We start from the raw sequence: 14,166 nt of genomic DNA on the forward strand, positions 1-14,166 counted from the left end.
ATCAACACAGAAAAATCAATCCTAGTTCCTTCCACACAGATGTAATTCTTCGGGTTTCTCATAAATTCCATCACTGCAAGGCTTTACATGTCCAACGTCAAAGCCATCAAATCAGAGATTCTCAAGACTCGTTAGAGTTCAATCATTTCTCTCAGATCTCTGTCAAGAATAGTGGGTTTCCTCAATCTAAGCAATTTTTTCAGTTCCCCTCTGCTATTGAGCAGTCTAAAGACAAAAGAATTGCCACTTATGCCGGGGTCTCACTTACTCCGACTCCATCAGCCTAGATTCAGAATCTCAACTACAACTCCAACGGAGGAAAGACTATTTAGATGCCAGGAATGGCAGAACCATCTTAGCGTCAGGCCTTCTCTTACATTAGAATCCGATGCAAGCCTTACAGGTTGGGGTGCCCGATGTGGTCCAATTTCCACTGGGGGTATATGGTCTCATGAGGAGTCCAAATTGCAAGTAAATTGTTTAGAGATGCATGCAGGCACCATTGCAATCTGAAGCCTAGCAAAAAACAGCCCATATCTCCATCCTTCTCTATATGGACAACATTACAGTGGTTTGGTACATCAGTCATCTCTGCGGCACCAGATCCAGGCCTCTGGCAGAACTACCAAAGAGCGTTTGGGAATTTTGCCTGAAGAGCTCAACACCATAGTTGTCTGGTATTCTCATTATCTTTGTGAGTCAAGTGATTGGAGACTTCATCATTCAGTATTCTTGTCTTTGCTTTACAAATGGGATCCTTTCCACATAGATCTCTTCGCGACCAGAATCAATTATCACATTCCCCTTTTCTTCAGCTGGTGCTCAGATCCGCTAGCTTTGGCTTCAGATGTCGTCTATTAAGACTGGTCCCAAGCGATCAACTACACGTTCCCTCCTTTCCTTAAGATCAACATGGTTTTTGCTCAAGTCAGATGACAACAAGCAACCCTAGTCATCACAGTTCCATTTTGGCATTCACAGGTTTGGTTCCTGTAGGAAGGTGGATATCTGACTATGGTTACCCCCAACTTTTTTGCCTAGTGTTTTGCTGTTTTTTGACTTAGTTGGCCTGGGATCCTGCTATTCAGGACCCCAGGCTTCCTGCTCTCTCTGTTAAAATGGACTCCATGTACCTTAGGTGCATTTACCAATTGGTACTGGGCCACCTTATCAGTCCCTGTACAGTATACCTTAGGTATCCAGGGCATAGGTGTACCCAGGGCCTACCAGGGGCTGAAGCATGTATTATGCCACCCCTGGCTGGCCATCTAAAATAGACACAACTGGCTGCACGACAGCTGGGGCAAGGTGGTGTAATCACCCTTTGCTGTAGATATAGTATACCTATATCTAAACCTAAAATGGACACATATATTCCTATCAGTCACTCCTATGGCAGGCCTTAGCAATCCTGGAGGCAGAGTGCTTGGAATTATGTGAGATGGTGCTCTGGCATGAGCTGAGCCCGTTTGCAGCTTGCGGAACCAAGTCCTAATAGCTGTTCCATGATAACGCTATACCATATACTCTTAAGTGCATTATAATCCTCGCGGTTAAATGCTAACTCTGTTATAACATTATCAAAACATGTCGAGTAAGGTGCCATACGAATTGGAATACTACCCCCTCACCAATTCTGGCGACGGGGGTAGCATTCCACCCTTCTAGAGGGACACGACATGTATGTAACTGAGAACCCCGGTTAAAGTTAACTCGAGCCTTGGCATCACAAACTGGATGCCACCACCACAGACACAAGTCTGACCTCCTGCTGCTGGGAGTCCTTCCAGCGAGGGAGGCTTGGACAAAGGGTTTCCTGCCTTGGGAGGTGCTAGCACCACCCCAGACAGGATTTTGCGTATTGGGTAGGACAGGCCTGAAAGGAATGAGACATGCCTGGGGCACACAAGGTGTCCTGTGCATACTCCGGCTCAAACCAGTTGCTGGGGCATCCCTGCCCCTGCTCTGGTGCGAAACCGGACAAAGGATAGGGGGTGTAACCACCCCCCTTCCTGGTCCCACCCAGGGGAGGGACCTAGTCAGTAGTGCAGCCCCCTTTAGGAGAATAAAGGTAGGAGCTGGTCCCATTCCAAATTAGATTATCCTGAACACATTCTACAAGAAGAAACTCTGGACTTCGACGTTCTACTCCACAGAAGACTGAAGAATCTCCCTTGTGGGCAAGGAGTGTCCACCCTGCAACTGCAGGCACCATCAAGCGTCCAGCGGCTTCACTTTGTCGTCTTCCCTCGAGGATCCAGACTTCAGAGCCTGACGAGACCCAGATTCCCAGACCTCTCCGACCTCCACTCACATCTGCAGCACAGCTGAGATCCGTGGGTGCGACGAGACACGTGGGACCGGCTATCTTGAATGAACCTGCACTTTGCTTTCAGCACGACTCCCGAGGTAAACTCGACCAAGTGCTTTGGGGACTGAGAAGCCCCAGCCCCGAGCAGCTCCTGCACCGAAGACCAGCCCTCCAGCATCCACGAGATCTGCGAGGGGCCCTTCTGCTTGGTTGCTGCTTGACGCGTTGTCTGGTCACTTGCCGGCTGGCTAGTGGCCTCCTAGACAACGAACTTTGAAACTTCCACTGCTGGTCTGGTTGCTCCAGACTGGCCCTTGCTCCCTTCCAAAATAGGGGCTCCCTGGACCCTCCTGGTCCTCTCCAGACGCCGTTTCCACTCACCGTGTGGGTTGCCTTTGCCAAGGCCTGTTGACGCCGATTCCGGATCCAACAGCGCCGAAAGCGAGAGCCTGCGTGGGACAGCTTGTGCTTCCATCCTGGTCATCGAAGACACCTCCTGGTCCACGTGGCTGCAGAGACAAGCGTCCACTATTCACCTGATCGCGACGACGACCTCTGGTTCCTTCCTGGTGCCACTCCAGTCACTGGCTAGTGACTTTGAACATTGTCCCCTCTGCTTTCAGGTCCTCTTCTTCACCGATATACCCTTGGATCGCACCGGACATCTTCCTCCTGGTTGCCTGCAGCATCTTTTCTTCCAGGCTCCATTGACTTCAACGCGAGAACCCGACACACTTTGACACCTATGCACCCGCAGCCCGTGGGTGAGGTAACGAGAGCATTTCGGTGCTCAAGGGTAGTTTAACTGTCCTAGTGTCCAGTTCCACAGTCGTTTTTGTCCTAACTAGTCAGGATTGTCTGTACTCACCTTTAACTTGAACTGTACTGTCCATAGACGTTGTTACGCATCTCGCGTGTGAGTTCACACTCTGCACACGCGTTCTGTGGGCCTCCTATTACTTACCTAGAGTTAGTGTAGCGTGGTCCCAACGATCCTACAGTCTCTGGACAGCTCCATTCTTTCTATCGACTTTCACATTCCACTTACTTAGTATATGGTTTGTCGTGCCCCTAGGGCACCATTGTAATTTTGTGCAACTTATCGTATTTTTCATAAGAGATTGTCATGTGCTTAGCCCTCTGACCTCATAAAGAGTTCAGAGGTGTTTGTTATTAATAAATATACTGTTTATTTCATAACAACCTGTGTGGTGTCCTTTCATCTGGTATTCAAGGGATTATATTGTGGTAAAACAGCTGGCTTCACATGCCAAAAGAGTTTAGCCTAAGACTGCTTTGTCCATGCTACCATTAGGATAGCTGGTCTATAAGGTTGACTTACAACTAATCACCATAAGGGTTGTTTGGATTGATACAAGGTGATCACTAGAACTAGTGAGCATCATATATCAGGCCAACTTCCCTCGTAGAACTAACAATAGATTTCCCAGTCCTGTTACCGTCTTCCCCAATATCCCTCTGGACCCGCAGGGTCTTCCTCACAACCTAGTGTTAGACAACTCCCTCTTTCTTTCGGCCTGGAAAATAGCGGATTCCACAGTCTTTCCCTTTCATTTCATCGGAATCTGCAGAGTGCATCAATAAATCCTGGGCTCCAGGTACAACCAAGGTGTACAAATTAATCGAGTGTTTGGGAAAATCTATCAATCCCTTTTCAGCATTTATAACTTACATTGTCAATTTCCTTGCAGCCAAAGCTCGTGGAGGGAAGACTTACTGGACTATGAATCTTTACAGGTCAGCTATGTCCACGAACCACGCTTACATCAATGGAAAACTTGTAGGAGAGCATCTACTTGCCTGTCGGCTTTTAAAGGGAGTACATTTCAAACCCTCCTATTCCAAATTACAGTTGATTGTGGAATGGTAACGTTGTTTTGAAGGGGTTTATTTCCTGGCAAAATAATGGTGATTTTTCACTCAAAATGTTTTCTGAAAAGCTTACAATGCTGTTATGTTTGATTTCAATAAAACGTCTGTCTGATATTAAAGCATTAAATATTTCTTTCTGTCATTTTGCTCCCACGGTTGTACTCTTTTCAAAAAGCAAGAGCAGAAAAACAAATCTAACTAGTGTGCTTTACCCTTATTTTCCCGATCAACTCAAACGTTTGGTTGGAAAATGTCTCAAGGTTTATGATCTAAACACTATTCAACTCAGAATATCCTGAAGTACCCAAACCCTAATTTCATTCACGAAACCCCATAAACCTGTTTCTTCTACTACTCTCACCCATTGGGTCAGGCGGGTTATGTCTCTTGCGGTGATCAATTTTTGGTGCTCATTCTTCCAGTAGAGCTATGGCCTCCAAAGCCTTCTAACCCGGCTCCCATCTTGAGGACATTCTGAGTTCAGCTGATTGCCATAATGATAATGTTTTTCGCACAATTTATTGTAAACATGTACATACTGCATCTTCTGTTGTAATTACCATTCTTCCACCAAACATTATTAGAGTCTTCGATCTTGAAATAAAATGGAGATTTTCCTAGTAATTTAGGAAGGAAAGTCTTAATTTTATTAAAGACACAGTGGTGAGTATTATTCCACCTCAGCATGGTATTAACTTGGTGTTTTGCTCACCCTAACAGTTGTTTCTGCTCCATTGTCTTCATCCACCTAAGGACATTCTAGTAGGCCACTAGTTTTCTCCTTCAAAACCTTCAGATGAGGTTTTTCCTGGTGTCACCTATTCATCCAAGTTGCTGACTTCTCCTTTGGCGCACACCTTTACGGACTTTTTCCAATAAATGTTTACTTTTACTTTGTCATTTCCCTTTGTTTTTCAATTTTTATTTTATTTAATACTTCACCTTTGACTTTTCGCTCAAGATGAAAAGGGCTGTTCATAGTCAAGATGAGTGGTATAGGTTAGGCTGTTTCCTCATTGGATGTTCTTTCTATTGCACTTTACTTTCCCATTGGATAGTTGCCTCATAGCCTCAAGTGATTTGTAATTTTGTTACAGTTCTCTTGACTGCCGCTACTAAAATAAATGCAAGATCAGAGAAGCAGTATACTCGCCTACGTGTCTTTAATAAATTAAGGCTTTCCTTCATGAATTAATAGGGAAATTTACATCATCCTTCAAAAACATGCAGCTGCATCAAAGTTATTCATAACTCATATATTGTGACCTCCCTTAATTCTGCTCTTTCAGTTGGATCTGTATGTGCCTCCACTTAAAGGCTATGCACAAAACTTGCCGTACCCACAGATGACTAAGGACCTTATTTAGAGTTTGGCATAAGCGGTACTCCATCAAAACGGATATCCCATCTGACGTTTTACAAGTCCCACAGGCTGTTAAGCACTTGTACTACACTAGAATGGATATAGCCACATTTGTGACAGAGTAAATCAGACCCATGTCACTGATTGTAAATTTTCACAGTACTGCAATCACAGTCAAATCATATGCTATATTACCTTTACTGACAGGAAAAATAGTGCTATTGTGTGCATTCAGGATTAAAACCCGTGGATCGCGGAATTGCCATGTGGTGCCTGTTTTTGTAGTCATAAAACCACAGAGAAATTTCCGTTCCATGGGGTTTTACCCCATACATTTATCACCTATTCTGAACAGGTGGTAAATGCATGCAGACGTCTGTGGCTGGCATAGGGACAAGGGATGTAAGGGAGAGAGTAGAAGGGAGAAGTGACAGGTACTTTCTGGCAGAGGGGGCATGGTACCTCCAGTCAGAAAAAAACACAATTTGATTTGGCTGTTACTGCAGCCATAGTCTCACATGGAAAAGGCTTTCCCACACCTAGTAACAAAATGAATGTATAAAAGTATACATAATTTTGCTTTGTCAAACTTATAATCAAGGCCTTAACATGCTAAATGATTGCCAAATTTCATGAGAATTCATCAAATGATGACAGATGTTTTAGTAAATGAACACAGTTATGACCTCTGCTATTAATTGTGCCCTCCCCTTGATGGAATTGAACTCCTTAAATGGCAAGAGTATGCTAAAAATGCTGAATGCACATTTGGCAAACAGGGCTAAAGTTATTGGCAAAGGTGAAAAAAATGTCTATGTGAAATGGTTGTTGGTTGAGGGGTTGTGAGCCCTTCTCAAGCAACAGCCACAATCCCTGTCAGGGTGAACCACAAAAGTCCGTAAATAAGCCTGTGCTTAACTCTCTGGTAGCTTGATACAAAAGCAGACAGGCTTGACTTAACACAAAAAGAATCCCACCAATTTAGAGAAATGGAATGATATTTAATGAAGTAGCTGACACCAAAACAACAAAAATTTAGTCAGTAGAACCATGGATATACAATTTTAAAGATCTTGTTAAAAGTAGCGCCAAAAGCGCAAAGTAACAACTGAGGGTATGCAGGTGCACTAGACTTGGACAAAGTCACAATTCCAGGCTGACTACAATGGATTAAGCTCGGGAACATGACCATGATTAGTTCGCTAAGGATTGTACATTATGCACTTGGTGAGTAGTCTGTGCTGCAATACTTTGTGAGGCTTCACACTATCTGGCATCGAATTCAATGGAGCTATGCAAGGAGACTTTACAAGCTTTGTGTAATTCTGCAAGGGTTCCAATGAGCTGTGTGGTTTGTCTTTTTTAGTTCTCTCAGTGTGAGTTCCAATGAAGCTGGCAGCTGTGTGGACTGGCTGTTTGTGGCTCTGCATCTTTTGGCACCAATTCCGATGAGGCTAGCAGCTTTGCAGCAAGACTTGGTGGGGCTTCGCCTCACTCAGCGTTGGTTCTAATGAAGCTTGCAGCAGTATGGTGAGGCATTGCAGAACTTCATGTCACTTTGCGCTTGATTTTGTGGAACCTTCAGTTAGGGCAGGAGGAGTTCTCTTTGATGCAAGCCAAGGACCCGGGACCTGGAGAGGCAGCACTTCAAGGTCAGTAACTCACTTGAGCAGACGCCAGCAGGGTTCATGCATACTCAGTAGCAGGAAGGACAGGTCCAGTGAAGCAGGTCAGCTGGGCATTTGCTTGGAGGCTTCTGTGGCTTGTTGTGTCCCTTTAGCTCAGATCGTTGGAGTCACTCGGTGTGGGATGAAGAGAGCAGATCTAGTCTCCCATCTTAGACAGCAGGGCAAGCCTCAGACAGTAGGGTAGTCTTGTGGCAGAAGGGCAGTTCTTTTTCTGTAGCAGCCACAGGTCTAGAAGTGTACTGAAGAGTGGGTATGAGAGTCCTATGTTTATAGTTGGTGCCCACTTTGAAGTGGAAGAAACTTCTCAAGTGTTCCCCTTGCAGAAGAGTCTGGAATTTCCTGACTCCCTGCCCTGGACCCAGAATGTCTGAAGTCACAATGGACTAGTTTGAAGTTCTTTGTGCATGTGCTAAGGTAGCTCCTTTGTAGTGCAATTGTGAAAGGTGACAGCTCCGCCCCTCCCATAAAGTCAGAATGGCCCATCTTGCCAACACCCAGGACTTCTATTGTGATACTGTCGGGGAGGAATACACAAAGGCCAATTGTCAACTACACCCAGTCCTGTGACCCAGGATACAGGCTGCAGACCCAAACTGGTTATGACAAGGAAATGCCAGCTTTGTAATACTCCAAAGAACAATCTAACAGCAGTGCTGGCTCTATTTTAACAACACAATGATTTCAACACATGATCACACAACTTAATTATTGTAATCACCCTTTAATTTTCACATTGTACATAAAAAATTAGCCATTCCACTGACAACTGCCAATGACAGAGAGACATATTCATGTACCAGAATACAAATGTATACATTACGTATCCCACATCAAATAAACATCAACACATTGAAACTACTGTGAATTAAATTTACACAACAAAAAACACACATAACAAAAGAAGTCACATGCAATATGCCAGTTCTAGATTTAAAAGCAGCCAAAGGGGTACCAGGTGGAATGACATTACTCAGCCCCTGCTTTATTGTCTTATAAGCCAGGAGTGTCAACGTAACCTTTCTTTTAGTTTAAGAGCTTAAACAGGGATATTACCATTCAATATATTTTACACCATTCATTCCTTGTATGCCTGTATTTCACTTTAACATAAACATAGAACTGGCTTGCGCAGTGTAAACCTCTCCATCACAATAAAGCTCCGATTGGAGAAATCTGAATCTTCAGCATATTGGCAGGTATCTTGGTGGAATTGGCTTAGCAAGTTTCTCCCACTCTTTCAGAGGTCTTTGAAGCCAATTTGTTTCTAAGCTCAAGGTTCACAGGGGTAGTAGAAGAAGTCCAGCCAGACATAGGTAAGGGTTAAAGGACCTCAGGAACAGCACTTGGGGAGTCAGAACTCACTCCAGCAGAGGCCACCAGCAAAGTCCAGGGCAGGTCCAGTTTGCACTGGGCAGGTGCAGGAAAGGTCTCTAGTTACTTGTTGAATCCCTGTACTTTGAACAGGAGGACAGCCTTATGAGTCTATGAGTCCACTTATTTGGTCTGGGCGCAAGAGGACTCAGGGCTTATCTCGGTTCTCAGACAGAAGGTTCAGTCCTCTTCTGACCTTCTCCAGATCCAGTAATGCTCTGAGGAGGGTACTGGGGATGCCACATGTATGCCTGGTGTCAGCTTGTAGGTGATAGTGGGTCCAGGCTCCTCTCTAACAGAAGGGGTATATGTTGCTGGAGGTTACCCTACCCACTTTTGCAGCATTCCCTATGTGTTCTACTAAAAACAAGCCCACAGTGCCATTCTTCACTTGTGCCCACCCCAGAGGTGTGGCTAGGGAAATGAGCAGCTCCTCCTCTCTGGTCACTTTCCCTCCCTCTCACTTGGATTAGTGCCTGCTTGACTGGGGTAACAAAAGTAGGGGCCTGTCCAGGTGTAAACCAAAATCTGCCTGTCTCTGGAGGCCCCTTTGAATTAAATTGTTACTGAGCACTGCCAAAATGGTCATCCTAACAGAGGACCACAAGCACATCCCTAACCCCAGGCCTTTGTCTCTGCTCTAGGAGCGATGTTCACACCGCATTCAGGGCTTGAGCACTCATAGGGCTGCAACTGAATCTACTGCAAAATAGTCTCCAGAGTGCCTAGGCAGGAAAAGGGTACATTTCTAAAAGTATGTTTTCATTAACATATATTTATAAATGTGTATTAAATCATATTTTAATTTTTTTAAATGTTATTCTTTTTATTTAATTCAAAAGAACATAGGCAGAAATACACAAGATACACATCGCATTGGCAAATTATAGTTTTTATAACTTTCTTTTCAATGGGGTACACAACCCCATATTTTCCATTTTTAAAATATTTAAATCTTCAGTTAAAAGTAGATGTGGATGGTGGACTCCCCAGGGAGCACGAAGTTTGGCAAAAAAACTCAGATTTCGCAGAGTGGCAGAGTTTTCAACCTCTGCCCACCCCTAACTATGATATGTGCCACTAAAGTTTCAAAAATAACACATCATGCAGAAAATAAATATTACAAAACCAGAGTACCTTTTAGCTGTGCTTATCTGCTCTCAGTTTCTGAATTGAATGCTAAGATTTTGTTTTGGCACCAGAGCCAAAGCAGAAGTAAAAGCCATGTCTCATCAGTTGCTGAAACTGATGATGGACACACGCCTACTGTGGAGTCAGCATTCTAGCGTTGAATTGCAGTGTGGAGCGCATGCACTTAGGCCGCGTTGCATCGAAGTTAGAGAAATTGTCGCAATTTCCGAAGTATCCTTGGAATCGGTAAAGATTTACCAATATGGGAATGCAATTAGGTAATCGCGAAATTGCAAATGTCTAATTTTGCAGCAGCTTGATGACCTCACAATCAGGAAGTGGGTCAATCCATGCTGTTTTCAAGACCCAAAGCCAGAGGCAGAGGCAGAACGTTGTAACAGAGTACTTTGGTGACTGGAGTATTCTTTTGCACACCAAACTTTTCATGGCCAGTGAGGAGAACGGCAAAGAGGCTGGAGAGCGCAAAAGCAAATTAAAATTCAGTGAGCAAGAACTGGTGGTGCTCATAGAGGATGTGATAAACAGCCATGATAAGCTCTTTGGAAAGAGCTCACTAGAGGTACCATAGAGCGAAAAAATAAAAACATGAAAGGACATCCAGGCCAGGATCAGCGCGGTGGGCTTCACACAGTGCTAGGTTGAAGAAATCTGCATGCATTAGAAAGACTTATGGACGCAGGCCAAGGAGAAGGTAGCAAACAGGCTTGCTGAGGCAAGGTGAACTGGTGGGAGACCATCCACCCAGCCACCATCCACCAATTTGGAGGAAATGGTAGAGGTAACTTTGCAGCCAGAAGCCATTGTTGGGGTCACAGACATTGTCTCCTCAACACTCCCAGTACCAGAAAAAGTAAGATGTACAAATTGCAACATATAAAAGATTTTTGTTGCAGGATTTTCAATTAGGAAGAAAGTGTAATACTTTAATACAAAAATTTCCCAGGCCACATTTTATTTTCAACCCACCAATGCAGTACAGGGGTCATGGTTAGAAATAAAACAGTGAAAATATGGCAAATAATGCTGCACTGTGCAGCCCCATACAGATTGTCACAGCAAATGACAAGTAGAAATACCATGTCAGGGAAAAAGCTTTATTTCAAATATTCAATGTAAACTGAGACACACAAGTATTTTCTTGAAGTAAACAATGTCTTATTCATGTCTCAGAAACATCTGCACAACATGCTGGTAGAAACTGAAACTGTGGAAAGTGAAGAGACTCTGCCACTGTCATACTGTGAAAGTATTGTGTCCCCACGACACCTGCACCAGCCAGACTCAAGACAACAGTGCCTACACTCCCTGATTTCCACATAGAGGCTGATGATATTAAATTAAATTAAATTAAATTAAAAAATATTAAAACAGACATGCCTACACCACCATCTGAGGACAGACCCTCTCACAGACGTCAGTCCTTTGTCCAGCGCCAATACAATCCCCTCATGAGGCGTAGAGTGGCTGTAAGATGGTCATCGGAGGAAGGTGACGGCTCAGCTGTAAAGGTGCAGCACCTACAATGCAAGCACATGAGGGCAATGCAAAGACAGTTGGGGTCATTGAATAACAACATGTGGCATCAAAGATGATATCAAGCAGCTGAACACAACAGTGGAGGAAGGGCAAAAAGCTACTGCAGACAATTTCAAGCAATTGAAAACTGCCATCAAGGAACTGTGCACAATAATACAGTAGGGGCATGTCACACACCGTAGGCGTCATCACTGACTAATGAGAGGATTGGATGGGTTTACCAGATCTATCCATCACCTGACAAATGCAACTGCACTGCTGTTGCATCACGGTGTGACCATGCAAGTGGAGATTGGCATATTGTAGCGGAGATGCTGCAAGGAGTTTGGTGCAAGTAACAAATGCAAATGAGAACATACAGACTGCTAGCATTGCCGGAAACTCTAATTTAGGTGTAGGGAGATAGTGAGGAGCTCTCCAACCTCAGTAGTGTCACTGCCCCAGTGATGGAAAATAGATGTAACAGTTCGAGACATAGTGCAGCTTCATAGGTCTCACCAGGAGATGGTACAGGGCCCACTGAATGGCCTACTGGAGTGTGTAGAAGGAAAAAGTGATACTGACATGTATCTGTACTTGCTGTTTTGGGACATTACAATACATTTGTCATGTTTGAATTGAATTGAATTGAATTGAATTGATGATTTGTAAAGCGCGTTGGCTACCCAGGGGCGTCCCAGCGCTATAGAAAAGAGTGAGTTGGGCTGGAGAGGCTGGAGTAAAAGAAGACGAGTGGAAAGTTAGATTGGAATTTTGCTGAAGAGCCAAGTTTTTAATAGTTTACGGAAGGTGAGAAGGTTAAGTTCTGATCTGTTAGGGAGGGGAAGGGAGTTCCAGATCTTAGCCAGGTTGTAAGAAAGCGAGCGGCCTCCACACCTGGCCTTCCTAATGCGTGGTACTGAGGCGAGGTGGGAGGTCGCAGATCTGAGTGGGCGGGAGGGTAGATAGGCTTTCACCAGGGGGAGTTAATAGAGGGGCCTGTACCCCAGTAGGATCGGTGTGCGATGCACATGCTCTTAAATTCAATTCTGGATCTCACCGGGAGCCAGTGAAGATCCCTCAGTCTGGCTCTGACTGAGGTTCGGTGGGGGATATCCAGGAGGATTCTTGCCGCACAGTTTTGAATGACCTGGAGTCTGTTAAGTGTGGATTGTGGGCCCCCCAGATATAGGGCGTTTCCACAATCGAGACGGGAGAGGATCAGGCCTTGGACCATAATCCGTCTTGAATGGAACGGAAGGAGGGGGAGAATTTTGCGGAGAAGTCTCATCAGCCCGAAGCAGGTGGCAGCAAGCTTGGTGGCTTGGTAGTTGAAGGTTAGGGTGTGGTCGAGCCAGATGCCTAAGCTCTTGATTTGCTCCTTGGGTTGCGGGGGGCTTCCTAAGCAGAGAGGCCAGATGGGATTGATGGATTTCGAGATGTTATTTCCAAGGAGCATTATCTCTGTTTTGTCCCCGTTAAGTTTGAGACAAGAGCTAGACATCCAGGCAGCGACGGCTTCAAGGCAGATATGTAATCTGTGATGAGAGTTCAGGGGGGGGTCCAGTGCTACCACTAGCTGCGTGTCGTCCGCGTAGGTGATGATTTTCACCCCGAATGGGCGGACAACATCAGCTAGGGGGCGTAGGTAGACATTAAAAAGGGTAGGGCTCAGGGAGGAGCCCTGAGGCACTCCACAAGTGAGGGGTTTACTGGCTGAGGTGAAGTCCCTTTCAAAGACCTGGAAGGATCTATCCGTAAGGAAAGACCTCAGCCAATTGAGTGCTGTGCCTGACACTCCTATTTTGTTAAGCTGGTGAAGTAGGATGTTATGAGTGACAGTGTCGAAGGCGGCACTTAGGTCAAGTAGGACGATGGCTGTGGACCCACCATCGTCCAAGATCCTCCGTGCCTCCCCTGCCACTGCAATAAGTGCAGTCTCCGTGCCATGACGGGGCCTGAAGCCGGTCTAAGAGGGGTCTAGTATGTTGTTGGCTTCCAGGAAGTCAGTGAGAATGGTGTTTGTGGTGACTCTACTTATTTTCTGGTGATGACATAGGTAACCAGAAGTTAAGGTAATAAATATGAAAGCAGAAAGAACATGATATACAACGTAACATTATTACTTACTTTAGAAATTATTGTGCATAATTTCAGCATGTCTTTGTCTGCCTTCTGCTGCTCTTGAACCATTTGCTGGTTGACAGTATGGACATGGGTCATCCTCATCATCTGAATCTGAATCAGACAGGTTCAGGGGTATGCCTCTTGTTGTAGCTATGTTGTGAAACATGGTATATGCTGGTTTCAGGATTGTACAGCAGTGCACCGTTACTCTTGTGTAGACATTTGAAGTGACTCTTGAGCAGGCCAATGGTGCACTCTATCACATTATGAGTGCTTTTATGCACTGCATATTAATGGTGCTCGCTTGGAGTGGATACATTCAGATGTGGGGTGAGGCTGAATGAGTGCACAGCATATGTACTGTCACCTACAATGACAGGAGCAAATATTGATTCACTGTCATGAGTTACTGCTTCTGTACTATGTGCTGCACAGAGTAAAAGAGATTTACCAGGTAGATCCCAAATTCAACATCAAATAGTCGGGTGAGGATTCCACTATGTCGTTTTATAAAGGAATTGTGTGTAATACCAGGGAATCTGGCCACTATGCCAGTTATGATATTTGAGGTATTGCATATCACTTGTATGTTTAATGAATGTCTACATTTCCTATTTCTGAAGATATACTCATTTACAGAAGGAGGATATTTGTCCCATCAATGCAGCTAATGGCATGTGGGAATTGTGCTATCTGGTATAATTTCAATTTAGTGAGCTGCAAGTCCTGTGGTTTGTTAGGGAATC

General features: G+C 44.7%; 1 pseudogene; it reads left to right on the plus strand.

Annotated features, from left to right (window-relative positions):
• The first annotated feature begins 10,939 nt into the window (after positions 1-10,939).
• Positions 10,940-11,805, plus strand: LOC144820332 (uncharacterized; annotated as a pseudogene).
• The last annotated feature ends 2,361 nt before the right edge of the window (positions 11,806-14,166 follow it).

Source organism: Lissotriton helveticus, chromosome 2_1 (genome assembly GCF_964261635.1).
Source record: "Lissotriton helveticus chromosome 2_1, aLisHel1.1, whole genome shotgun sequence".
Classification (NCBI taxonomy): domain Eukaryota; kingdom Metazoa; phylum Chordata; class Amphibia; order Caudata; family Salamandridae; genus Lissotriton; species Lissotriton helveticus.